Source organism: Nyctereutes procyonoides, unplaced genomic scaffold (genome assembly GCF_905146905.1).
Source record: "Nyctereutes procyonoides isolate TBG_1078 unplaced genomic scaffold, NYPRO_anot_genome, whole genome shotgun sequence".
NCBI classification, from domain to species: domain Eukaryota; kingdom Metazoa; phylum Chordata; class Mammalia; order Carnivora; family Canidae; genus Nyctereutes; species Nyctereutes procyonoides.
Genome location: NW_026575139.1, coordinates 23,071,502 through 23,098,739, shown reverse-complemented (window position 1 = coordinate 23,098,739; position 27,238 = coordinate 23,071,502). Strand labels below are relative to the sequence as shown.

At 43.9% G+C, this 27,238-nt stretch overlaps 1 pseudogene; it reads left to right on the top strand.

The window, feature by feature from the left end:
* The first annotated feature begins 5,031 nt into the window (after positions 1-5,031).
* Positions 5,032-26,216, top strand: LOC129495927 (NADH dehydrogenase [ubiquinone] 1 alpha subcomplex subunit 5-like; annotated as a pseudogene).
* Positions 26,217-27,238: the final 1,022 nt, after the last annotated feature.

Below are 27,238 nucleotides of genomic sequence, written 5' to 3'. Positions count from 1 at the left end.
CTGGTGGCCACTTCTGTCCTCCCTGGTCCTGCTGAAACAGGCAGACCGTCTGCACACGGCAGGGCGGCCTCGTGACAGGAGCCTGGCTCCCGCCGCTGTTTGAACCTGGGCACCGCCTCACCCATGAAGAGGGGTTGCTCCGAGGATGAGTAAGATGAGCTGCACCAATTTGGTGGCAGGAGGAGTTACTTTTACACAGAAATCACAGCCTCAGCGTCAGAGGAGGTGCAGGGGGAGACAGGAGACCCAGGCCTGGGCGCCAGCGCCCCCATCACACAACGGGCAGCCCTCCGTTCCCCAGATGCAGGCTCCACCCCACAAGCTCTTTATGGGTTCTATCGATTATTCTTGTTAATTGATTAGTGCTTGCTGAGCGAAGGAGAGAGGCCCATTTGGCAAACACTCTTTCAAACTGCCAGCTTAGGCCCGAGCAGGGCAGAGAGAATCGTAGCGGCCACTGGAAGGCAAAGCTCCCTCGGAGGAAACTCAAAGTCCCCTTCATTTGGGCTTTCTCCTCCCGAGCACCTGAAGGGAGCTGGGGACATGGGCCTGTGAGCCACAGTGAGTGACTGCTGGCCCTGGGGAGCGGGGCTGTGCCAGCTCTGTCACGTGTATGGCTCGAGCTTGGCGGCCAGGGCCCTGGGCCTGCTCCCCAGGTGAGCTCAGGGGGTGGCTGTGTGCCAGGTGGAGGCTGGGGGGGGGGCACTGGGGCTGTGGTGGGATGAGGGGAGAGGGGAGGGAGTGGGGCAGGGCGAGTGTATAAAACCTAAATCTTGGGTGCAGGACCCTTTCTTTTATTTTAAAGAAAGGATTAAGGACAATTTGAAAGAAAGGGTGTTGTTTGAGCAAGACAGAAGGGGAGGACAGAAATGGGGGGGGAGAACAATGGAAAGAGGGACAGGGGAGGGCAGGCAGGACAGGATAGGGGACCAGCTAGTGACAAGGTTGGGCATGCGATACGGAGGGGCAAGGAGCCTCAGAGGTGGTGGAGGTCGCTCAGATCTCTAAGTGCTGCTTCAGATTTGGCCTCTCTGACCCCAAAGGCCAGGCTTTTGCATCAGGCAACAGGCTGTGGAGACAGGGTTTCTGGGGACCTGAAATAAAGCAAGGTCATACTGATCGGCTCCTACTGAGGGCAAAGAGGCCCAGGTGGAGAACAGCTGAGTGAGGAGGAGCCTGGTGCCCCGTTCTCTCTGAATTGGCGGCAGCACCTGCCATCTCTCGGGGAACTGGGCTGTCTCCCCTGCTTCCTTGAATCTAATGGTTAACCTCTTACTTAAATTCTTATGCCTCAGTTTCCCCTTTCTGGAAAATAAGAGTAATGATGGTTTTTATCTTACGGAGTTGTTATGAGTATTCAATGAAGTAATATGTAAAGTGTTTAGAACCAGTATGAAATAAGTGCCCAATAAAGGTTAGGTGTCAGATCATTCTTTACTGACAAAATCCTCATGTTGTGGAGGATGGCAAGATGTCCAGCTTAAACACTACATTTCCTAGCTTCCCTTGAGTTGGGATAGCCCATGAGATAGATGTTAGAGGAAGTCATTGTGTGGGCTTTCCAGGAAATCCCTTTAACATGGGCTGACTCCTCCTGAAAAGTTATCCTTTCCCCCACTTCTTTAAGCCAGAAAGGTGGATAGGACAACCTGAGCTGCAGCAGCCATTTTGCAGCCTTGAGGTCCCTTGAGGTTGGAAATCATGCTCTGAGGGTGGTGGAGCAGAAAGTTAAAGGTGCCAGGTCCATTGGCCACATCCAGGGGCTGGACCTACTATTTCTACTGTTTCTAGTCCTTTGTCTGAGAGAGAAACAAACCCCTAACTTGTTTAAACTATTGTCATTTGGGGTTTCTGTTAATTGCTGCTAAACCAATCCTACCTGACATAGATTGAAAGTGAAATAGAGGGACACCTGAGTGGTTCGGTGATTGAGCATCTGCCTTTGGCTCAGGGCATGATCCTGGGACCCCAGGATCAACTCCCACATTAGGCTCCCGCAGGGACTCTGCTTCTCCCTCTGCCTATGTCTCTGCCTCTCTCTCTGTGGCTCTCATGAATAAATAAATAAAATCTTTTTAAAAAATAAAAAGAAAAGTGAAATAGATTCTTGGAGAGTTAGAGAAATATATACTGATAGATCCATAATGGGTGACCTGTGGAAGGTGGGGTATGGTGGGGGCATGTTTGGGAGATGTTAAGTAACCTCAGAGGTCCACTGGACTAGATTGTGAGTCCAAGTCAGGTAGTGATTGTCTTATTACTGTTCTCATCAAAACAATGAGGACAAAGGCCTTCTAGGAACCAGTGTAGGACACAGGCTCCCGGACATCCCATTGTCAGGAAAGGAAGGAAGCCCCCAGAAGATCTATTTATTAGCATGAGGTCACATGGATAGACACTGGTGTTACCCACCTGCATGGCTCAATTCATGCTTCTGAAGATAGCACAAATGTTTCTGGCCCACACAGTAGCCCACCAGAAAGCTTCAAAAAGTCACTATTAGGTTGGGATGGGGTTGAAGGAAGGCCCTGGGACAACTCCTATCTTCAGTTCTCCTCTGAGTCCGTGTCCAGTGGGGGCTCCAGCCCTGCAATGAATCATGGTCCCTGGGCTGCAGTGTGCACCACCTTGCCAGTACGGCCCAGAGCAAGACTGGGGTTCTCCACTCCTTCTGTTCTGGTCCTTCGGTTGGATAGTGGCCACTTCTTGCAGGCGACAAGGAGGGGCTCTCTACATCCCAGGGAAGTATAAGTGGGCTGCTTCCTCATGGCTCCCCTAATCCCAGCTCTTTGAAGTGGATAAGAAGAGAAGCCAAGGGGCCAAAAGGCTGTTCTCTGCTAGGACTCCCTAGAGGCTGTGCTGAAGAGAAGCTGCCATGTCCATGTGTTTGAAGGAAGGACACTGGTTAGAAAGAGGGTAGACTGAGGTTCCTGCTGATGGGCTGGGTCCTGAGGCCAAGGATATGGAGAGGTGAGCCCTAGGTGGTGAGCAGCAGTGGAGGCCTCCAGACACCAGGTCAGGGAGGTTCTGGCTCCCTTGGGTGTACATGGAGACTTGGTGGGCTTTTGGCTTCTGTGGGCCTTTTGCAGATCTCTGGTCCATGACCACACTTTCTTGTAAGTTTCTTAGTTGATACTGATTCAAGGGTAAGCAGAAAGAGTTTCTGATTCTCTAGTAGGACCTTTGCTCAAGAGCTGGGTGGAGCCCCAGAGCTAAGGGGAGAGCAGCAACCCACCCTCACAGCACCTGGGGCCCTTGGTATAAGGGCTTCGCCTCCAATGGCAAAAGGACAATGGTATAACTCAGCAGAGAGTACCAAGGAGGGATCAAAACCAAGTAGGCTCAGGAGATAGCTCTAGGCCAGACATTGTCATAGGTATAGGATTTGGGGGGACAGGGGGTCAATACCCAGAGGGACCCCCTGTGAGGCTATTTTTACACAGGAGAGCAACCTGAGAACTATAGTACCAGGATGGCTAAGCCGCATGCAGCACGTTCAAGATTTGCCTCCTCACCAACACATGCTCCCCAAGTTTTTATTCATTCATTTGGTCCTCTCTTATTCAGTTCACAATACCTGTGCTGTGCCAGGCACATAATAAATATTTCCCCATAAGCCATATCTGTCACTTCCTCCAGCGCTCAGCTCTAGATTCACTGCCTCCCTCCTAACTGCTGGGAGATCCTGCTTCAGTTTGTTGAGGATCACTGCTCTTCTACTCAATGATCTCATGCAGGAGACCCACACCAGAGCTGGCTACCCACCTGGCTTCAAAGTCACAGATGCCACCCAGCCCTGACCACTAAGTCTTCAGTGCACCAGAAGTCCATTTCTGCCATTTTTGCACAGGGTCCCAGAGTTTCTGCTACACTAGTAGGATCTATTCAAGTGTCCAAAGTTGGTCCAGTATTGTTAAGAGCCTTTGTTCATTTAATATGTACTTTTTTTCCCAATGGACACTGGTGTCCATTGAAAGATGAATGGATAAAGAAGATGTGGTCTATGGAATATTCCTCAGCTGTTAGAAACAACAAATACCCACCATTTGCTTCGACGTGGATGGAACTGGAGGGTATTATGCTGAGTGAAGTAAGTCAATCGGAGGACAAACATTATATGGTCTCATTCATTTGGGGAATATAAAAAATAGTAAAAGGCAATAAGGGGGAAAGGAGAGAAAATGAGTGATAATAGTAGTGAGGATGACTGAACATGAGAGACTCCTAACTCTGAGAAACGAACAAGGGGTAGTGGAAAGAGAGGTAGGTGGGGGGTTGGGGTGATTGGGTAACGGGCACTGAGGGGGGGCACTTGACAGGATGAGAACTGGGTGATATGCTATACGTTGGCAAATTGAACTCCTAAATAAGTAAATAAATAAAGTACTTTTTAAGTGCTTCCCATATACCAAGGACTTCACTATGTGTAGCTTTTCTTGCTGGGACACAAGCATTAGAAAACCCACAAGAATGGTTATACTTCTGAGATATACACACATGGGCAAGGTCTTCAAAATAAAAACAATGATGGTACCAAGGTCAGCATAGGTTCAAACCTCCCCGAACCCTCCCAGGTAAATAGGCAGAGGAACAAAGAAAGAGAAACAAACAAATCCATAGGCAATATCTATGACAAAATTGGTGGAGAGAAATTCTATGAACCTCCAAATATGAGTGGGTGAGGGTAAGCCTCCAATAACAGTAAGGCCTTTGTGGTATCAGCAATTGTGCCAGAGGCAGCAGTGACAAGGTGAAGCTATTCTACTGGCCATGAGAACTAGATGCCCTCTTGGGACACCTGGGTGGCTCAGTAGTTGAACGTCTGCTTTTGGCTCAGGATATGATCCCTGAGGCCCAGGATCCAGTCTCACATCGGACTTTCTGCAAGGAGCCAGCTTCTCCCTCTGTCTGTCTCTGCCTCTCTCTCTATCTCTCATGAAAAAAAAAAAAACAACAGAAACAAAATCAAACAAACAAACAAACAAAAAACTAGATACCCTCCAAGCAACTGGCAGGTACTGGCCCGAAAGCATGACGGGCCAATGGAAAAAGAACACTCAGGCTGGAGAGGATCTTGGCAGGTCCCGGAATGCAGGTGAGAGTGTGCTGGAGCAGTCTGGACCTCATAACTGTCAAAACTAACACAGAGGAGCTCTGTTTCAGTTCAGAACCCCACACAGAGGAGGGACTACTGGTCTTCCAACTGAGGAGGCCTGGGACAATAAGGCAAAGGAGAGAGAAGATCTGAAATTCTGTGCTGTCCAATGTGGAAGCCCTTAGCCACAAATGGCTTCTGACATTTAAGCTAATTAAAATTAAATTTTAGTATTCAATTATTTTGTTGCAATCATCACATTCCAAATTCTTGATAGCCACGTGTGGCTGGTGGTTTCTATTGTATGGCTACTGTATTGGACGGTGCAGCCACAGGACATTTCCATCATTCTAGAGAGTTGTACAGGAAAGGGCTGGAGGTAAAGGTGTGGGACAGAAGCAGAGAGCTCAGAAAGAAAAAGGTCATATATATATATATATATTTTTTAATCATTTTGATAAAACAACCACTGAGCAAGGTCTTGAGCAGAAAGCTAGGAAAGCTGTCTTGCCCATATCCCCTTCCTAACAGTACAGGAACACAAATCTTAAAAGAGAGCAAGGGGAAAGGATTAGAATCATATGTCCTGCAAAAAGGCCAAGTCATTTATAAAGGAGAGAAAATCAAACCGTCATCAGACTTTTCAACAGCAATGCTTTGTGCCCCCCAAAATTTAGAAAACAGATCGGAATATTAAGGCTATTCCAGGAAAGTAAAAGCAAGTGAAGGATGTTATGTCCATACAAACTGATAGCCAAGTATAGAATGCCAAGAAATCCCCAAGAGCCCCTCCTAAGGACTTCAATAAAAATGAACAAAGACAGTTAGCATGATCGCAGCAATACTGACCAAGACTAGAGATAAGCATTAAAAATGTAAATGTTTTGGGGACGCCTGGGTGGCCCAGCGGTTTAGCAACCGCTGACTGCCTTCTGCCCAGGGCATGATCCTGGAGTCCCACATGGGGCTCCCTGCATGGGGCCTGGTTCTCCCTCTGCCTGTGTCTCTGCCTCTCTCTCTGTGTCTCTCATGAATAAAATTTTTTTAAAGATCTTTTAAAAAAAGTAAATGTATTTAATACATAAACATCTATATTTAATATATAAATGTATTTTTATGTTTATGTCAACAAATATGTGTATATGTATAGATGTATATAAATTATCCAAAAAGGGGAAGAATTTATGAAGAGTATGTGTAATCTAAAAGAAGCTTTCTGACTGCCTGGTAGGTGTTAATCAGACGTAAAAGGCTACTGCAAGGAATGAATAGTGGGTCACTCTGCCTGCCTATATGTGACCTTGGCCAGGTAACTTCTCTGACGCTCCATTATTTCAGCTGGAAGATGGGGGAATAAAACCATCAAATTGCAGTATTCTGAGATCTGGTGAGAACACTCCCTTCTAGAGCTGGGGAGCTGGGGTCTTAGCCAAAGTGTGTGAGCAGAAGGAGGTGGGGACACAGTGGAGCTACTTAAGTCTTTTGCTTTTCTCTGGAGGAGGTGAGCTGTGGCCTCCCTGGAGGCTGGGCCAGGAAGCAGGAGGTAACCAGAAATTTGGGGCCACATGTTAGGGAAGTGAGCCCTCCAGGAACCTCCAAGGAAGCACGCTGCCCTGAAAGGACAGGAAACAAGGCAATGGGGGCCAGGGAGAGGGAGAAGAGAAAGGCAATGTTGGAAGGGTGGAGACCCAGCTGGCAGGCTGTGCACTAGAGGCTGGAAAAGCTTGGCTGCAAGGGGAAAAAAATCAAATAGAGGAGCAGTCGTCTGTTGAAGGGCATGCACAGGAGCCACAAGGTCAAGTAGCCCACGCCGGGACAGATGAGCCAAATCAAGCATTGTGCTGATCTCAAACAGACACCCCCTCCTGCTCCCCTAGCAGGAAGGGACAGATGATCCTCTCACGCAGCAGCCAAGTCACATTCACCGAATGCACACCCAAGCCCTCCAGAGGCTGGAAGCTGGGTTCCCACCGTCAGGGATCTGGTGTATTCTGGGAACCTCTGAGGCTGAGCTGGTCTCTGACACTTGGTCAAATAAAGTTTGCCCGTGGTCCCGTCACTGCTGCTGTGTCCCTGACTCCCTCTCCAAGGAACCCTGCTCTCCATTTGTCAATTTTAAGTGATAATTTCTATTCAATCTGATACATATTATAAGAATATAAACAAATGCCTCTCCCCCTATCGGCGCCATAATCACTTTCTTTTATAGCTATCATTTATTACGGGACGACAGATGGCCAGTTCGCAGAATTCCAAAGAGGCTACCCGCCGGCCAGTCACCTGGGAACACGGGCGCATTTACATTTCTCCAAAACAGATGGGAAAAGGAGGGGAGAAGGAGGCAGATTCCTGTCAAAACTTTGGCGCTTTCCAAAATATGTTTCTCTCGCTTCTCCCTCCATCCCTTTGCCTTTCTCGCAGATGGCACTCATGTCCTATTGCCCCTTCCAAACCTCCTCACGCCCGTGTTCATCCTTTCCCCACCAGTGGTGACTGATACCACCCAATATGGCAGCCTGGATGGGTGGAGACTGGTGGGCCCTTGGCAGGCCACCTTCTGGAACTGTCCAAGGCCTGCAGTTCAGTTTCATTTTCAGCATCCCCTCCTGACTTGTTAGTTGGGACTAGAGCTGAGGCAGGCAGCCAGAGGATGGTGATGTGAGAGTCTGCTTCACAGAAGGCTGATGCCGGACACTGCCTTTTTCACAAAACCCCAGGGCAGGGGTTCTCAGATCTGACAGCACATGAGATCAGCTTTAAAGAAAACATTCATGCCAGGGTCCCCACCCAGAACGATTTAAGTCAGAAAGCTTAGGCGAGGGGCCTGGCAAGGTGCACAGCTATGGTTGAGAACCCAGTGCTGCAGTCAAAGAAAAAACAGGTTGCAGGAGGGCAGGAAATGAGGCATAGAGAAGAGAGGCTACTGTGTGCCCGGCACTACAAGAGCTGCCAAGTTAGAACCCAGTGATGTCAAGTCCCTGCTCACTGCCCGGCAGCGGGAAGGTAAATGAGTATCAGTGCAACAGAGAGTGGGAGAGCTGTGAAGGAGGGACAGTCAGGGTGACATAGCAGACAACCCACCAGTGAGGGCCTCAGGAATGTCTTCCCTTAAGATGGCAGCCCTAGTGAAGAAAATAAAGGAAATAGGACTATATGTCCCCCAATGTAGGACCCGATTTCTTATGACACAGGAGTGTAAACCACCATAAGGGAAATTTTTATTACATCTTGTCTACATTAAAATCAAGATTTTTCATCCACCGAAGGGTACTGTAATAAGAATGAAAAGATAAGCCACAAAGTAGAAAATATTTGTAATGCAGATAATTAACAGAGGATTAATATCTAGAATACATAAAAAGGGCATATGAATCAATGGGAAGAACACAATAAAAACTGTCAAAGGATATGAAGAAGAAATACCCGCTAAAAGAAATAGTCTATGAGCATAAGAGGGGAAAACAAACCTAAAACATTTGTAATCTGCAAAATGCAAATTATAACCATGCAAATTATAACCATTTCACATCCACTATTGGCCAAAACTTTAGTGTGACATGAAACGCTATGAGGATGCTAGTGGGTGTGAGAATTGGCACAGCCACTCGGTTATAACTATGAAGGCTGAACACATATACCCTGCGTCCTGCAGCCTTCTACTCTCGGTACGTATTGTAAGGAACTTGAACTTGTGCCCCCGAGATGCACCTAATAAGAATCTTCATACCAACACTGATCATAACAGCAAAATTTGGAAAGAATCCAAATGTCCTTTGACAGGAATAGGGATAAGTAGATGTTGGCGTAATCATGCAATGAAAACCACACAACTGTGAAATCGGACAAACAGCCACACACCGACGTGGATAAAACTCAAAAGCATAGTGTTTGTTGAACGCAGCAAATTGTGGGAGAATACACTGAGTATGGTTCTCTCTATATTTATCTGTGTGTACACAGTTTGAAACAGACACAACTAAACAACATATTGTTCAGGGACGCATACACATGTGGCAAAACTGTTAAAGAAAGGCAAGGAATGATCAACACAGACTTCTAGGAGTTGGATGCTAGGGACTGAAATTCTGTGTTGAAATTCTGACCCCCGAGTGTGATGACAGTAGGTGGCAAGGTGGTCAGGTCATGAGGGTGGAGGTCTCCTGCCTGGGATGAGGCCCTTTATAACAGGGACCCCAGAGAGTTCCCTCACCCCTTCCACCAAATCCCCCAGGGCCTTGATCTAGGACTTCCCAAATTCCAAAACTGTGGGAAAAAAAGTTTCTATTGTTTAGAAACCACCTCGTTTATTATATTTTGTTACAGCAGTCAGAATGGGCTAAGAGAGTGGGAAGGCTCAGATGGCACTGAGCATCACACGCACATACACGCGCACACACACACACACACACACACAGGGATTTCAAAGATACTAGTGATTCTATTTCTTAAGCTGAGTTGGGGGTACAGAGATGCCCAATTTATTATTATTCTTGAAACATTTTATTATTACTCTTTTATATATGAGAAAAAATTCTAATGAAAATGAAGTAGATTTCTCAATGAAAAGCTCATATTATAAAGGTTATTCCTTATCCCAAAGTTTATCCAAGAAAGTGGCCCAGTGTGGCCCATTTTTCTTCCACAGGAAATATCCATTCCTCCTTAGCTTATTGGACTAGCTTACTGGACTCATGGCAAACACTGAGTAGACAGTTTCCAGCTGAGAGGCAGGGCTCTGGGGTTTAGAAATGGCCCATGCCCTGCAGGCTCTTCAACACCATCTATGCATCAGTCAGAGAGTCAATAAGTGCCCATACTCTGAAAATCTCTGGACTAGGCCCCAACGAAGAATTGATGGCTAACCCTTGTCCCAGTGTGTATTACCATCTAACGATGAGGCTGGACAAAGGACCAGTCAAAAGAGCTATTAAAGTAAACACAAATGAGTGACAAACATATTGTACTCTGCTTGTTTTGGGGCATGCAGTGAGTGGTGGGGAGTGGAGGTGTGTGCATAGGCTGATGGTCTGGAAGTTGGAAGAAGTCCTAGAGTCCTGGGATGATGATTATGGCACTATGGACAACATTCTTATTTCCCTGGGCCTCAATTTCCTCATTTGTCAAGTAAACAGAATGCCCCTTTCAACTCTAGACTTTTTGATCCTATGTATGTTGGGGCCTAAATACTCCAGATATGTCTTAGCAAATTATTGATTTATACCTAGGCTGATAGTTTGGTTCTCAAGTTAATTACATGCTTATTTGCATGACTCTGATGCACAGAAAGTAAGGTGACAGTCCATGGGCCCCCAGCTGTTCTTGTCTGAAATGGGTATAGGCCAAGATTAGGACTCTGGCCTTGGTCAGCATCTGGGCAAAGGTGAGGTCAGGGGGTGGTCATGTCTGAGGGCATGTGGAGGGATGAAGCTTCAAAAATGATCTGTGAAGCACTGCACATGTAGGAAGTCTATAGGAAAAGTGGGATGGGGGATCCCTGGGTGGCGCAGCGGTTTGGCGCCTGCCTTTGGCCCAGGGCGCGATCCTGGAGACCCGGGATTGAATCCCACGTCAGGCTCCCGGTGCATGGAGCCTGCTTCTCCCTCTGCCTGTGTCTCTGCCTCTCTCTCTCTCTCTCTCTCTCTCTCTCTCTCTCTCTCTGTGACTATCATAAATAAATAAAAATAAAAAAAATATATTAAAAAAAAAAAGGAAAAGTGGGATGCAGGTCTCCTGGATGACAGTAGGGTACAAAGAAGGTGTAGTCAAGGCGAGGGCAGTGCAGTGTCTAGGAAACAGAAACCTCTCTGACTGCAGGTCCCTATACTGCCAAACAGGATTTCTATCCCACGGGTCCTGATCCCCGAGTGACCAGAGGAGTATTTCAAGAGAGAGGGCCAGGTCTTGAGGAAGGAGGAGATTCCTGCTGTCAAGTAGAGGACAGAGCTCGATAGAGAAGGAGAGGAGCATGGAACCCCCACAGGGCTGACAGGGGCTGGCAGGGGCAGCAGGTGGGGTGGCAGTGGAGAGGAGGTGACTGATCCGAGAGCCACCAAAAAGAGGACCTATCGGGACACAGCCTGGGTCTATTCACCACCATATTCATGGCCCAGAGCCTGGCATGTGGTCAGTGCTCAACAAATAGTGACTGAACTAAGGGAATAATGACTGTGGTGAACGTGTATGAGGAGTTTACTCTTAACACCAGGCTAAGCCCATTGCATGCTTCAACTTTCAATGGCCTAAGAGTCTGTGCTGTTCTTCTAGCCATTTCCCAGAGGAGGCGAATGAAGTATGCAGTGGGGTTAGAGGTAGAACTGGCTATGAAATGTGGTCTGACTCCAGAACCTGCTTGCTCACTCTGCTCTGTTCCTGTTGGAATCCCTGAAATGACTCTGGAGGGTCATTGTCAGATGAGAATATATTTTAATGACAATTGATAGACAAAAAAAAAAATGCTGAAGCACAAGCTGATGACAGAGGGAAGAATGACCCTCAAGATGTTTGACTCATCTTTTCCTGTCCCACCTGGTTGCTGGGGTAGGAGATATACCTAGCGAGCTTAGGCCTTTGGCTGGCATACTGGAGACACTTCACACATGGTCACTGCCCTGACAGCATCTGTAGTACTCTACAGTGAGCTCTGGGCTCTACAGTGAGCTTGGCCCTGCCCCTCTCATTTTAAACCTCCAATAGCTCCAGAATGACATAGTCTCACCTCCGTTTATAAAGGAAGAACCCAAGGCAGAGAGAGGCCTGCTGGTTGGGACATGGGCAGTGGGTCTAACTTTGGAGCTTGTATCCTTCATGGCACCAGGGCTCCTTCTTCTGCAGCTTCAGACTCAGCGTGGAAGGCGGGGCTGGTGAAGTGGTAAGCTTGCAGACCTCTTCTATATGCCTGCAATATCAGTTTGTTTTCTCTGTTTCACATGGTGCCTTTAATTATAGATGAGCATGATTTGGGGAGAGGGGAGCAGGAGGGAGGCTGAACATCTGGGTGCATGCATCCCAGTCCAGTGGTGGAGACTTGAGGAAAACTTGGCTGTGTACCTTCCTGGTCCACACCCGCAGACAGTGCCTAGAGGGTGGAAGGTAAAGGATGAGGCCATTGCTCCAGGAGCCACTCGATGTCAGGAACAGAGGCTGGGAGGTAGCATGGCTCAGTGAAACTGAGTTCTCTGAGATCTTTCCTCTGATTTTTCTATCCTGATTTCTAGGCCCACTTTCTTCCTCTGGCCTCTTCTCCCTCATCCCTTCCTGCCAACCTCAGGTCTGTCCTGCTTTCGTGGTCTCAGTCCCATTCCCGGAGACGACAAGCATTAATCTCCACATTGGTATGATGAGGGTGTCAGGCCCTGCCGGGCTCTGACACAACATGCTCTAGGGGCCCAGGAACTGTGCAGTGGAGCCAGAGAATTGGATCCAAACACCCACTTTGGCCCTGACTGGCTACATGGCCCAGGATGACTTGCACTCTCAACCTCCAGCTTTCTAGGTGTAAGATGCAAATAATAATGGCACTCTCCCCCGTGAGGGTGAGGGCCAATGACATACAGGACACCACCTGCTTGGCCAGAGCCTAAGTGCTCTCTAAATGCTGGTCAGTGTTAAGTATCAGCCTTCCCACTAAAGGATGAAGGCTAAAGAGTGACTTCTCCCAGAGCTAGTTAGTCCCAAAGACTGAATTTCTATCTCTGGGAACTGCAGGCATCAGTAAGCAAGCAGGCAAGTGAGAGAGGCAAGAAGAGCTTTTTGGGGACACAAAAAGGACACTTTTTGGGTTCACATTACTGAGCAATCCTGGCCGGGAGACTCATAGTATAAATACTAACAATGGTTAGCACTTTTGAAGCATATCCTCTATGCCCAGACAGGGCTCAGTAAACTTCAGTCCGTGGGCAAATGCGGCTCACCAACTGCTTTTGTGACTCAGGCTTTACTAGAACACAGTGGCCCTCACTGGTGTCCATATTGCCTGTGGCTGCTTTCCCATGACGCCGGCAGAGCGGAGTCACTATGACACAGGCCATCTGGGCTACAAAGCCTAAATATTTACGATATGGCCCGTCACAGAAAAAGTCTGCTGATCCCTGTTCTAAATACTTGGTGCATTAAATCTAATCCTTATCCTATTCCAAGGTATAGGTAATGTTGCTGTCCTAATGTAATAGATGAAGAAATTGATGTCAGAGAAGCAAAATTAATAGCAATTAGATTCTGAATGCAGGTGATGCAGAACCAGGATTTGGGATCATAACCCAATGATGATTTTATGATTTTGGGATCATAACCATAACTGAGGTAGGGATTCTTTCCTGGTCAGGTTGCCACACTTAACAAATAAAAATACAGGAAACCAGATAAATTTGAATTTTAGATAAACAACAAATACTTTTTAAAGTATAAATATGTCCCATGAGATATTTGGAAGATACTTATACTTTTAAAAGTTTCATTGTTTACCTAAAATTCAAAATAACTGGATGTGAGGGCACCTGGATGGCTCAGTTGGTTAAGTGTCTGCCTTTGGCTCAGGTTGTGATCTCAAGGTCCTGGGTTCAAGCCCCACATTGGGCTCCTTGCTCAGCAGGGAATCTGTTTCTCCCTCTCCCTCTGCCTCTGCCCCTGACTTGTGCCCTGTCTCTGGTGCTCACTTTCTCTCTCAATCAAATAAATAAATAAAATCTTTAAACAAAACAAAATAATTGGATGCTCTGTATTTCAATTGGTAATCCTACTGAGGACACTAGGAAGAAAGAGAGCTCAGTCAGGCAAGTGGTCACAGCAAGTCATAGAAGAAGTTAGTGTGCCTGGAGCCTGTTCCTGGGAAGATTTCTTCCCACAACCAAATCTCTTCCTGGGAGGCTCAGGATGGGTCCTCCCATATATCTATCTCAAGCCCTTCATTTCACTAAGGTGACTTTCAAGAGGTTCTCTGGGGATTTTGGGGGGGATTTCCATGTGGCATCAGACCTAAGCAGTCAGAAACAGAGAGAAAGGCTCTGGGGGAAGCATGAAGCTCCTATCTCCAGTCCAAAGCTAAGTATCCACCTCCTTACCCCCTAGCAACCTCAGCATCTTCCTCTCTTCCTTCTCTCTCCTGTTCTCCTGGGCAAAGGCCCAGCCAGGTCCTCTCTGAAGACTGCATAGGAGTTTAAGAAACAGGGGAAAATAGGGCAAGCCAGAATGACAGCAATCCAGGGCCAGAGTGGGGCAGAGGAATGGGAGCAGAGAGAGACAGAGAGACAGAGAGAGGAGAGGTGGGGGATGGGAGAGGGCCGTCTATTTTTTAATAGACTGAGACATAAATGCAACATGATTCACTTTGAACAGACCACCTGGATTAGATGGAAGTTAATTAAAACAATCCCTCATTTCTCAGCGTTTAAAACTTCTTAAGTCTCACTTGGGGAAGGGTGCGGCAGGACTTTTTATTACTCTTAGATGGTGTTCAGAAGGCCCATAAATACATCTCCTCTTCCTGTGATCCCATTAATCTTGCCGCCTCTCCTGCTCCTCTCTGCCAACAATCAGATCCCAGTAAACAACCTCAAGTGAAATTTGCAACTGTCAGATAAACATTAAAAATGCTTCTCTTGTCCTTTCCTATTGAGAGTCCCATTAATATTGTAATGGAACAAAAAGTTATGAAAATGAATGCATGCTGGTTTTGGAAATGAATGATGCCGGCCGCTGCTGGGATACAGACACACATGCATATGGATGGGCTGGGAAGATCACGGATGCTGCCCGCATCGACAGCAGGGCTGCGTGCCCATGGCCAGGCAACACACACTCCCGGAACCAAGGACAGCGGCGTGTGATGCTGGTACACGTGTGTTCATACGTGTCAGGGCGGGGAGGACTCGTAAATGGAATAAAGGATTTCCGCCTCCGAAACTATTGTAGACACACACTCAACAGAGTAAAATATTACAATGTTTTCTATTTTATCATTGTTTCCTTCCTGCCTTATCTGTTTGCAGTCAGTGGTTGGGATTCTCTCTAAAAGATACTAAGATAATCCACTTGATAAGGCCCTCTTGACATTTCTTCCTCATTTGTTTTCCATGCAGTGGCCTTTTTAATACACATGCATGCTCTGTGTGTGTGTTTATCTACCTGACGAATGAGGCCTTAAAATCTGAAGTATAATGCATGGGAACTTTCTAAGAAGAAACTTCGTAAGGAATATTTTAGGTAAAAGAACCACATCTGATGTAGGAAATGGGCTCAGGCTTCACGTACGTTTAAGTTCACCGGGAGAGGACACACAATAAAACAACAAAACAAGCAACAAAACTCCTGCACTGAAATCTTTTGTAGAGGGATAGGAAAAACCATCGCATCAAGGCCTCGTCATGGTGGACAGGGACCACTTTTGTTTTTGCTCAAGTCACCCAGCCCCTAGCATAGGACCTGGAACTTAGTAGAAGCTCAAGCAAGATGAGGGAGAAAAGAGAGAAAAGAGAAAGGAAAGAAGAGAGGAAAAATGGCCACTGTGCTCTTCCCCTGTAGGGAAGTCAAGCCAACCAGAGGCAGGAAGTGGGTTTTAGCATTTTAACATCTGAGGTCAACCCCACAGGTGGGGTTAAGGGCATTAGGACCTGACCTGTCTCTGGCATGGGAATGAGCACAGAAAAAAGGACTTACCATTTGACTGGCCTCTCTCTGTGTCTTTGGTTTTCATATTCTTTCTTCTAACCTTTCTTTTCCATGATCTTAACTGTGGTATCAATATATTTCCTAAAAACTAGAAACATGTCATTGAGCACAAAACTTCCACGATCATTTCAGTGATCCTTCACACTTTGACCTGGGGAATGTTCACCCTCCTTCAGGTCCACTCTGGGAAGTCCCCATGACCCCTCAGAGTGGGTTAAGTCACCCTTTATGACCTCCCAGACCGCCCTTCCTTACTCTTTGCCAGCAGCCAACATGGGTTTCCTCCAGGCTATGAGTTCCATGGTGGCAAAAGCCTGGCTCACATCATGAGCTCAATATTGTTGATTGACTGATTGAATAATTATTTTGAAAGAAGCTATATAAACTCTCTAACCTGTAAATGCCTGAATTATACCATTTGCAATGTGGCAGTAGAAAGACCACTAGCCCCTGAGTCCACAGACCAAACCCTGGCTATGTCCCTGATTCACAGTGAGACCCAAAGAAGTTCATTTAAGCTTTCCGTGCTTCAGTTTCTTCACCTGGGTCAGTAAAATGATCTCACATGATATAATTGCAAAGCAGACAAAACCAAGAGAGATATCCAAAATACCCAACATTCAATCTGATATTAATATAAGTGAGTTATACATATATTAAAAAGATAGGAAGGATATAATAAGAATGCAGAATTTCATTCAGTTTTTACCCAGGAAAGAAGGCATATATAAAATTTGGGAGGGAGAAAGAAAAAGGAAGATGCAATCCTCTAACACCTAATTGGAAGTTGCTGGCTTTCTGGAATGCATATAATGTGGATATATGGTTAGTGAACTTCACAACTACCCACTTTGAGTTGTGGAGGCATCAACATTATAGCAACTATAAATAAGATTTAGTGCATCCCAAAAGAGGCATGGACTAGAATCCAGGCAGCACCCTGGTAAAATCTCAATCATCAGTAACCTCAGCTAACTGGTGTCACTGCTTTCCAAGGACCATACATTGTTCAACCCCAGGAAGATTTATAATCTAGGAAATATAATTAAAGAAATCAAAGTTACATTTTAATATTTTTGCATTAGGGAATCTTTAAAAATTGGATATCCTCTATACTTGGATTTTGGCCTTTAGAGTAACAGGTTCCTATTCCAGTTTAAAATGTGTCATTATATCATTGATTTAAGACTTGAGAGTTTGCATTGTACATGCCAGAACATTTAAAGAACTTATACGTACTTTATTGGTTTAATTTTATAGATTTTTGAAAATTATTTGAGTACTTGGGAAGGCTCTGTTAAGTAAGGAAATGGAAGTACTTAAGAAGGAAATAAACTATATTTACAAATGAAGTTTTAAGTTCTCAAAAATATTTGAACTAGGTTTTAAAATGGGGCAAAATTAGAATTCAGGGGCCGCTCAAAATGATTGCTAAAGTAAGAATAACAAGATTTGTAAACCAATTTATAAATAGAATAATAAGATGCATAAGGTGATCTTAAAAACCTGCAGAGAAATCCTGCCACCTACTACAACATGCATGAACCTTGAGGAATTAAGGTAAGTGACATAAGCCATTTGCAAAAAAGACAAAAATTGTATGATTCCTCTTCTATGAGGCCCTTGGAGTAGTCAAATCCCTAGAACCAGAAAGCAGAATGGTGGTGGCCCAGGGCTGGTTTCAGATTTGCAACACAAGAAAGTCTGGAACCCCATTTTACAACAATGTGAATATACTTAACACTAATGAATTATACCCTTTAATACGGTTCAGAGGGTAAATTTTATGTTACACGAGAATTTTTTTTTAAATCACAATAAAAACAATGGGGGGAAAAGCCTATGGTGGCATTGGGGCTTTTTAATGTATAATTTTGGTTTATTGCCCATTAATGTTTAAAACCCTAAATAACTACTTCCTTCATACAAAAGCCACCCTCAAAGGCATAAAAAACCGCCCATCAACAATTATATAATGGGGATAATCATGCATGGCAAAACTGCTGTGAGGCCTAACGGAGGCACTATTCAGAACACAAGACAAGAGAGGTTCTTTTTTAGAGGTTCCTACAAACCAAACTTAACAGAAATGAGTCTCCTGGATGAACTTGAGTCACATGACTATCTATCCCCAAACCTGTCGCCATGGTCAGCAAGATGCATGATGCTGATTACCTACTATGAGTCATTCGCCTCTCCCTCCACTGGAGCTGAGGTGGGGAAGGGTGGTTCCCCAGAGGAAAATCAGGGTGCTGTCACTAGAATAGAGGAGGCCTGCAGGTGACCCTATGGCAATGCCCTTCCCTATCCCTCTTGTACTCAGCCTTTATAACACAGAATTTCTTGGACCTCCCAGAGCAACCTCCCTCATATCTTTTAGTAATTCCTGCTTTTCTTCCCCACTGGAACCCTCTCCCACTTCACACATGAAAGAGTAACTGAAAAGATGTGTTTGCCCAGGAGTGAACACCTACAAAACACCTCCAGGATTAGCAACACCCAGACCTCAGCAGGAAGGCTATAGATTTACCACCTTCACTGTCCATGTAAAAAAAAACCAGTATTTGGAGCATATGGGAGCTTCCAAATCCAAGGGAACAAATATTTCCATATCCATAGATTTTTTGTTTACAAATATATATTTATTGCCTCTTTGAACAATTGGCCAAATGAAAGATGGGAGCCCAGGGAAAGGAAATCCTTTTTATTGGAGCATGTTGGGCCATGGAGGCAATTTAGCAGGCAATTGTAGCATGAATTAGGGGATTACAACTGACTGACTGGCTAACACTTGTTATAGGCCAGTTATTATTCCAAGTGGATCACATGTAGTAATCTACTTCATCCTCACAATCATTCTCTGAGTTTTATTATCCCCATTTTACAGATGATAAAAGCCAGTCTCAGAGTGGTTAAGAGATTTGTCCAGTTACATGGCTTGTCAGTGGCAAAGCAGCCTTGCCTCGGGATTTGCACATGCTCTCACCTACTAGTCTAGACAACTATCATGACCCTCTGTTTGCCGCTGAAAGTACAGCTAAGTGAGTTGACCGGGCTACACAGCTGACACATGAAAAGGCTGAGACTTGAGCCTGGGTCCCCTCGTGCTAAGCTCTTGGCAAGAAGGCAAACCTTGTCATGTGTCAGTTTCCTCAGAGAGGACTAGCCATAAAAACGCCTTCTTTCCACTCATTCTTGAGTGACAAGACACTCTGCTCCATTCATGAGGCCACATTTTGCCACTAGGGTTCAGCCATGGCTGGTTTTCAGATCCCCACAGTGACAAAAAGAAAACCACACTACTATTTCATGCAGTGGTTCTTAGAAATGGCTACAATTAGAATCACCTGGGGTGCCTTATAAACCATTGATGCTGAGGCTCCATCTCAGACCAATAAATCAGAATATCCAGGGAGCATCAGTTTTTTCATAAAAGCCATCCAGGTGAATTTAATGTATAGTCAGTGCTGGGAACTCCTGACTTAGTCAACCCCAAACACATAGGAGACCCAGAGGATTTCTTGACTTTCTCCATCAGCTTGCCTTTCCTCCCACACAAACTCTGTCCTAGATGGGCCTGTGGGAGTCCCTTATTTCTGGCTTTTGTCTTTGCTCTCTTCTTTACCCACCTCACCTCCATCACTTCCCACCAGAGTTCCTGGCTTCTGGGTGGCTAAAATGGGTCCTCACAGAAGGAGATGAATTCACCTTTTAAAGTCTTCAGTGGTGGCACCTGGGTGCCTCAGTGGTTGAGGGTCTGCCTTTGGCTCAGGTCGTGATCCTGGGGTCCTGGGATTGAGTTCCACATCAGGCTCCTCACAGGGAGCCTGCCTCTCCCTCTGTCTATGTCTCTGCCTCTCCCTCTGTGTCTCTCATGAATAAATAAATAAAATCTTATTTTTTTAAAGAGTCTTCAGTATGAAGTTCTGGAAGTCAGAAAAGCCTTTCCCTTGCTAATCCTAGCAGTGAAGATGGGCAGAGAAGGAGAGGGTAATAGAGGCAGAGAACACCATTCTACTACAAGTACAAACTGAGAAGGGCTGTGATGGAAAAGTGGAGAACATCATGAGCAATGACAACAGAGCAAAGGTCTTCAGCTCTCCTCTTAGCTCTTATTTCTACCTATTAAACCAGACTGCAGCACCCAGTCACATATCATAACTTCATGGCATCACCAAAGTCACTGAAAATTTCATCAGTTTCTTTCCGCTGCCCCATCTGTTCACAACCTCATCACTGCATGTTGGTGCTGGCTTCTTCCCCAACTGTGGAGAATTCTCCACACTATCTGTAAAAGGTTATGATTTAGGGGAAAGGTTTTAGAAAACAGTCATCTTTAAGATAATGTAGGAAAGAAGTACACCACAAGGGAGAAATGTAGAAAATAATTACGTACATTTTCTAAGCCTTTACTTTGGGTCAGGCCTTATGATGGAAGGAAGATGCTGGATCTGTGCCTCAAAATATATCCTACAGAGCAATAATTCTCAAATACCATCTGAGGTGCAGCCAGTGATCCAGGAGGGTCTTCCAGATAGAACAGAGCCCTGACACTGCAAGGACTATGAAATGATAGTATGTACACTTCTGTTTCTGGCAAGGATGACAACACAGCACTTCATAGGAAAGAGTGCCTTGATTCCTGTCTTTCCTTTTAAGTGCCTTTAGCAGTAACTAGAAATATGAGTAGAATAGACAGATGGACCATACAATCTCTTGTCAACTAAAGTAGTGAGGGCTTTGAAGAAATTGAGATAATTTCTACATTATATCCTCAAGCTAGGGCATTCACAGGTCCTCATGAACCTACAGTGGTTTCTGCCACATTGCCAGTCTCTTACTTCCAATCCTTCAAGAGATGAAGCTGGAGAAGATGCAGTGCTGACCTTGGACAGCTTTAGGAAGTCAGGAGGTTAGGAAAGGAGCATCCATGTTGTGATTATTCATAAAGAGGGTTCTAAGATTCACAACAACTTTCTGCCAATTTACAGATGGCAAAGGCAGGTTCAGTGACCATAATGGCCATGAGAAGTAACTTATATTTATTGTCTGCTAAGAACAACTAAAAAGATTAAAAAATAGGACACCTGGGTGGCTCAGTGGTTGAGCATCTGCCTTTGATCAGGTCGTGACCCCAGAGTCCTGGGATTGAGTCCCACATCAGGTTCCCCATGGGGAACATTGGCAGAGGGCTTCTCCCTCAAAGGTGGTGTTTCTTCAAAGAGAGAGGTGTTTCTGTCTCTCTCTGTGTGTCTCTCGTGAATAAATAAATAAATAAAATCCTCTTTAAAAAAGTATGTGAAACTGTTGATTTCAGACTTTAAACAACAGGTCTCACTGAGAAAGGAAACAATTACTCCAGTTTCCTGCCTGGAGGTATTTTCTGGATCACAGTTCAAAGAAAGAGAATCCAAATGGAGAATTTCAATCTTGTCAAATTGAGAAAGATAAGACTGGAATTAGAGGAGGCTGGAGTGGCTGGAATTTGAAGGGTAGAGCACCATAGATAGAGAACTATACACAGAAAGAGCCCCCAGATACCTGCTTGAGAGTCCTCCTTGAGACTGTTAACCACAAAGGTGCAGGGAGATGTTAACTGAACACCAGGGACATTGAGTAAAGATCCCAGGAAGGTAATACTTTAATAATAAGGCTAAGATAGCCCTAGAGTAAAGTTCCATCCTAGCAAGGATTTTTAAAAAGCCTAGAAAGCATTAAATTGATCCACAAGTAACTTGATAATCTACCAAAACAAATTTCACTTCTCTTTAAGGGAAGACAACAAAATCCAGATACTCAATAACATAAAATCCAAAATTTCCAGCACCCATTCAGAAATTAGTAGGCATTCAAAGAAGCAAGAATGAGATCCATAATCAAGACAAAGAAAAAAGCCAACATAAACAGATACAGAAATGAAGAGATGATGATGGGTGCTGAGGTGATTCAGTTGGTTGAGTGTCCAACTCCTGATCTCAGGGCAATGAGTTCAAGCTCTGCATTGGGCTCCATGCGGGGTATAGAGCCTATTTAAAAAAAAAAAAAGAAATGAAGAGATGATAGATTAACAGAAACTTTTCAATTGCTATTATAAAAATGATAAGTATCCTCAAATACTTAAAAAGATAACATGTATGTAATGGAAAGAGATATGGAAGATATGAAAAAGAACCAAGTGGAACTCCTAAAACTAAACAATATAATATTTAAAAATCCACTGGGTGGTCTATTTAGCAGAGGAGACACTTGAGGAGAAAAAAATCATTAATTAAATAATTAAAGAACTAAAGATAGAGTAATAGAAGCTATTCAAATCGAAGCACAGAAAGATTAAAGTTTCCAAATATATCTCTGTATATACAAAGCCTTAGTGGCCTGTGGGAAAATATATGTTGTAGTTTAATATGTATGTAATTGAAATCATGGAAGTGTGGAAAGGAAGAAAATATATTTGAGGAAATAATGGCCCAAAATTTTTCTAAACTTGATGGAAATTATATACCCACAAATTCAAGAAACTTGGTGTCTTAGTTAGCTTGGCTGCTATCACAAAATATCATAGACTGGGTGACCTTAATGTGACCTTAATGGTCACATTAAACAATAGACACTTAATTAAACAATAGACACTTAATTCTCCTTGTTCCACAGGCTGGGAAGACCAAAATCACGGTGCCAGCAGATTCAGTTCTTGTGAGGGCTCACTTCTTGGCTTCAAGACAGCTGTCTTCTTGCTATTTGCTCACATGCCCTTTCCTTGGTGTTTGTGTGAGGATAGAAAAGCTCTGGTGTCTCTTTCTCCTCTTAAAAGGGCACTAATTCCACCATAGAGGCTCCATCCTTATGAACTCACCTAAACTTAATTGCCTCTCAAATGCCCCATTCCCTAATAGCATCACATGGGGGGTTAAGGCTTCAACATATGGATTTGGGGGAGACACAAGCATTTGGCTCATAGCACTCAGTAAACCCTAAGCAGTATAAACACAATGAATAGCCCACGAAGACACATCATAATCAAATATCTGAAAACCCGTTACAAAGTGAAAATTTTAAAGCTCAGAAAAAAAGATTAATTACACACAGGGATATAGACATAAGAATTACAATAGACTTTTTGTAAGAAACACTGAAAGTCAGAAGGCAATGGTATGACACATTTAAGTGTTGAAACAAATAAATGTGTCAATCTAGAATTTAAATTCTACATCCAGTGAAAATATCCTTCAAAAATGAAGAAGAAATACACTTGCATCCAAATAAAAGCTGACTTGCACTACAAGAACAGCCAAAGGAATTTGTACAGGCTGAGGGAAAATGATACTACATGGAAACTCAGAACTACATAGAAAAATGAAGATTGCTAGAGATGGTGAATATTTAGGTAATATAAAACTCCGTTTTATCTAGTTTTATTTATTTATTTAATAAAGATAATTCAGACCAGAAGAACTGTAGAAGAGATCAACAAAACCAGGAGTTGGTTCTTTGAAAGAATTAATAAGATAAATAAAACATTAGCCAGCCTTATTAAAAACAAAAGGGAAAAGACTCAAATTAATAAAATCACAAATGAAAAAGGAGAGATCACAACCAATACCAAGGAAATACAAACGATTTTGAAAACATTATGAGAAGCTATACACTAATAAATTAGGCAATCTAGAAGAAATGGACAAATTTCTGGAAAACCACAAACTACCAAAACTGGAACAGGAAGAAATAGAAAAACTGAACAAGTCAATAACCAGGGAGGAAATTGAAGCAGTCATCAAATACCTCCCAAGACACAAAAGTCCAGGGCCAGATGGCTTTCCAGGGGAATTCTATCAAACGTTTAAAGAAGAGACAATACCTATTCTACTAAACCTGTTCAGAAAGATAGAAAGGGATGGAATACTTCCTAACTTGTTCTATGAGGCCAGCATCACCTTAATTCCAAAACCAGACAAAGACACCACCAAAAAGGAGATTATAGACCAATATCCCTGATGAACACAGATGCAAAAATTCTCAACAAGATACTAGCCAGGATCCCTGGATGGCTCAGTGGTTTAGTGCCTGCCTTCCACCCAGGGTGTGATCCTAGAGTCCCGGGATCAAGACCCACATCAGGCTCCCTGCATTGAGCCTGCTTCTCCCTCTGCCTGTGTCTCTGCCTCTCTCTTTCTCTCTCTTTCTCTCTCTCTCTCTCTCTCTGTGTGTGTGTGTGTGTATGTGTGTGTGTCTCATGAATACATAAATAAAATCTTTGGGAAAAAAAGGTACTAGCCAATAGGATCCAAGAGTACATTAAGAAGATCATTCACCATGATCAAGTGGGATTTATCCCTGGGATGCAACGCTGGTTCAACCCTCATAAAGCAATCAACGTGATAGATCATATCAACAAGAGAAAAAACAAGAACCATATGATCCTCTCAATAGTTGCAGAGAAAGCATTTGACAAAATACAGCATCCATTCCTGATCAAAACTCTTCAGAGTGTAGGGATAGAGGGAACATTCCTCAGCATCTTAAAAGCCATCTATGAAAAGCCCACAGCCAGTATCATTCTCAATGGGAGAACACTGGGAGCCTTTCCCCTAAGATCAGGAACAAGACAAAGATGTCCACCCTTACCACTGCTATTCAACATAGTACTAGAAGTCCTAGCCTCAGCAATCAAACAACAAAAAGAAATAAAGACATTCAAATTGGCAAAGAAGAAGTCAAACTCTCCTTCTTTTCATGATACTGCACATAGAAAACCCAAAAGACTCCACCCCAAGATTGCTAGAACTCATACAGCAATTTGGCAGTGTGGCAGGATACAAAATCAGTGCCCAGGAATCAGTGGCATTTCTATACGCTAACAATGAGACTGAAGCAAGAGAAATTAAGGAGTCAATCCCATTTATAATTTCACCCAGAAGCATAAGATACGTAGGAATAAAGCTAACCAAAGGGGTATAACCAAACCATCTATACCCTAAAAACTACAGAACACTTCTGAAGGTTATTGAGGAAGACACAAAGAGATGGAAAAATATTCCATGCTCATGGATTGGAAGAATTAATATTGTGAAAATGTCAGTGCTACCCAGGGCAATTTACATGTTAAATGCTATCCCTATTGATATACCATGGACTTTCTTCAGAGAGTTAGAACAAATCATCTTAAGATTTGTGTGGAATCAGAAAAGACCTCGAATAGCCAAGGGAATATTGAAAAAGAAAACCAGAGCCAGGGGCATCACAATGCCGGATTTCAAGTTGTACTACAAAGCTGTGATCATCAAGACAGTGTGTTACTGGCACAAAAACAGACACATAGATCAACGGAACAGAATAGCGAATCCAGAAATGGGCCCTCAACTCTATGGTCAACTAATATGCGACAAAGCAGGAAAAACTATCCACTGGAAAAAGGACAGTCTCTTCAATAAATGGTGCTGGGAACATGAGAGACACCTAACTCTGGGAAATGAACAAGGAGTAGTGGAAGGGGAAGTGGGCGGGAGGTTGGGTGACTGAGTGATGGGCGCTGAGGGGGGCACTTGGCGGAATGAGCATTTGGTGTTATGCTATATGTTGGCAAATTAAACTCCAATAAAAAAATTTTTTAAATGGTGCTGGGAAAACTGGACAGCCACGTGCAAAAGAATGAAACTAGACCATTCTCTTACACCTTACACAAAGATAAATTCAAAACGGATGAAGGGTCTAAATGTGAGACAAGAATCCATCAAAATCCTAGAGGAGAACACAGGCAACACCCTTTTTGAACTTGGCCAAGGCAACTTCTTACAAGATACATGTATAAAGACAAGGGAAACAAAAGCAAAAATGAATTATTGGGACTTAATCAACATAAAAAGCTTCTGCACAGCAAAAGAAACAGTCAACAAAACTAAAAAACAACCTACAGAATGGGAGAAGATATTTGCAAATGACATATCAGATAAAGGGCTAGTTTCCAAGATCTATAAAGAACTTACTAGGGCTCTGTCACGGTGGGTTTGCTGAAGAAGACCACCGGCCTTGTGGGATTGGCTGTATGTGAGAGTCCACACGAGAGGCTAAGACTATTGTACACAAAGATTTTTGATGTTCTCGAGCAAATTCCTAAAAACGCAGCATATAGAAAGTATACAGAACAGATTACAAATAAGAAGCTGAGTATGGTTAAAGAGGAACCAGATGTTAAGAAATTAAAAGACCAACTTCAAGGTGGCCAATTAGAAGCGGTGATTCTTCAGGCTGAAAATGAACGAAGTCTGGCAAGAAAAATGGTACAGTGAAAACCATGGGAGCCTGTAGTGGAAGAGCCTCCTGCCAACCAATGGAAATGGCCAATATAATCATCATTAAATGACTAGTGTGTTGATGGGAAATGGATGTAATTAAATGTTCTGTTATATTAAAAAATATTTCCATATTATTGACATCTTACAATCAAGAAAACTAATACAGAACATATTTAGGAGACTTGTTAAAAATAATGACTATGGTAATAGAGTCCTATGAATTCAGTTTTGACATGTAAAATATTCATTCAAATTTTAAAAAAGAACTTATTAAACTCAACAGCAAAGAAACAAACAATCTAATCGTGAAATGGGCAAAAGACATGAACAGAAATTTCACCAAAGAAGACATACAGATGGCCAACAAGCACATGAAAAAATGCTCTGCATCACTGGCCATCAGGGAAATACAAATCAAAACCACAATGAGATACCACCTCACACCGGTGAAAATGGTGAAAATGAACAAGACAGGAAACAACAAATGTTGGAGAGGATGTGGAGAAAGGAACCCTCTTGCATTGTTGGTGGGAATGTGAACTGGTGCAGCCACTCTGGAAAACTGTGTGGAGGTTCCTCAAAGAGTTAAAAATAGACCTGCCCTATGACCCAGCAATTGCACTGCTGGGGATTTACCCCAAAGATACAGATGCAGTGAAAAGCCAAGACACCTGCACCCCAATGATTATTGCAGCAATGTCCACAATAGCCAAACTGTGGAAGGAGCCTCTGTGTCCGTCGAAAGATGAATGGATAAAGAAGCTGTGGTCTATGTGTACAATGGAATATTACTCAGCCATTAGAAATGACAAATACCCACCATTTGCTTCGAGGTGGATGGAACTGGAGGGTATTATGCTGAGTGAAGTAAGTCAATCGAGAAGGACAAACATTATATGGTCTCATTCTTTGGGGAATATAAAAAACAGTGAAAGGGAATAAAGGGGAAAGGAGAGAAAATGAGTGGGAAATATCAGTGAGGATGACAGAACATGAAACACTCCTAACTCTGGGAAATGAACAAGGGGTAGTGGAAGGGAGGTGGGTGGGGGATGGGGGTGACTGGGTGACGGGCACTGAGGGGGGCACTTGACGGGATGAGCACTGGGTGATATGCTATATGGTGGCAAATCGAATTCCAATAAAAAATGTACAAAAAAGATAATTTGTTATTTACAAGAAGATAACTTAT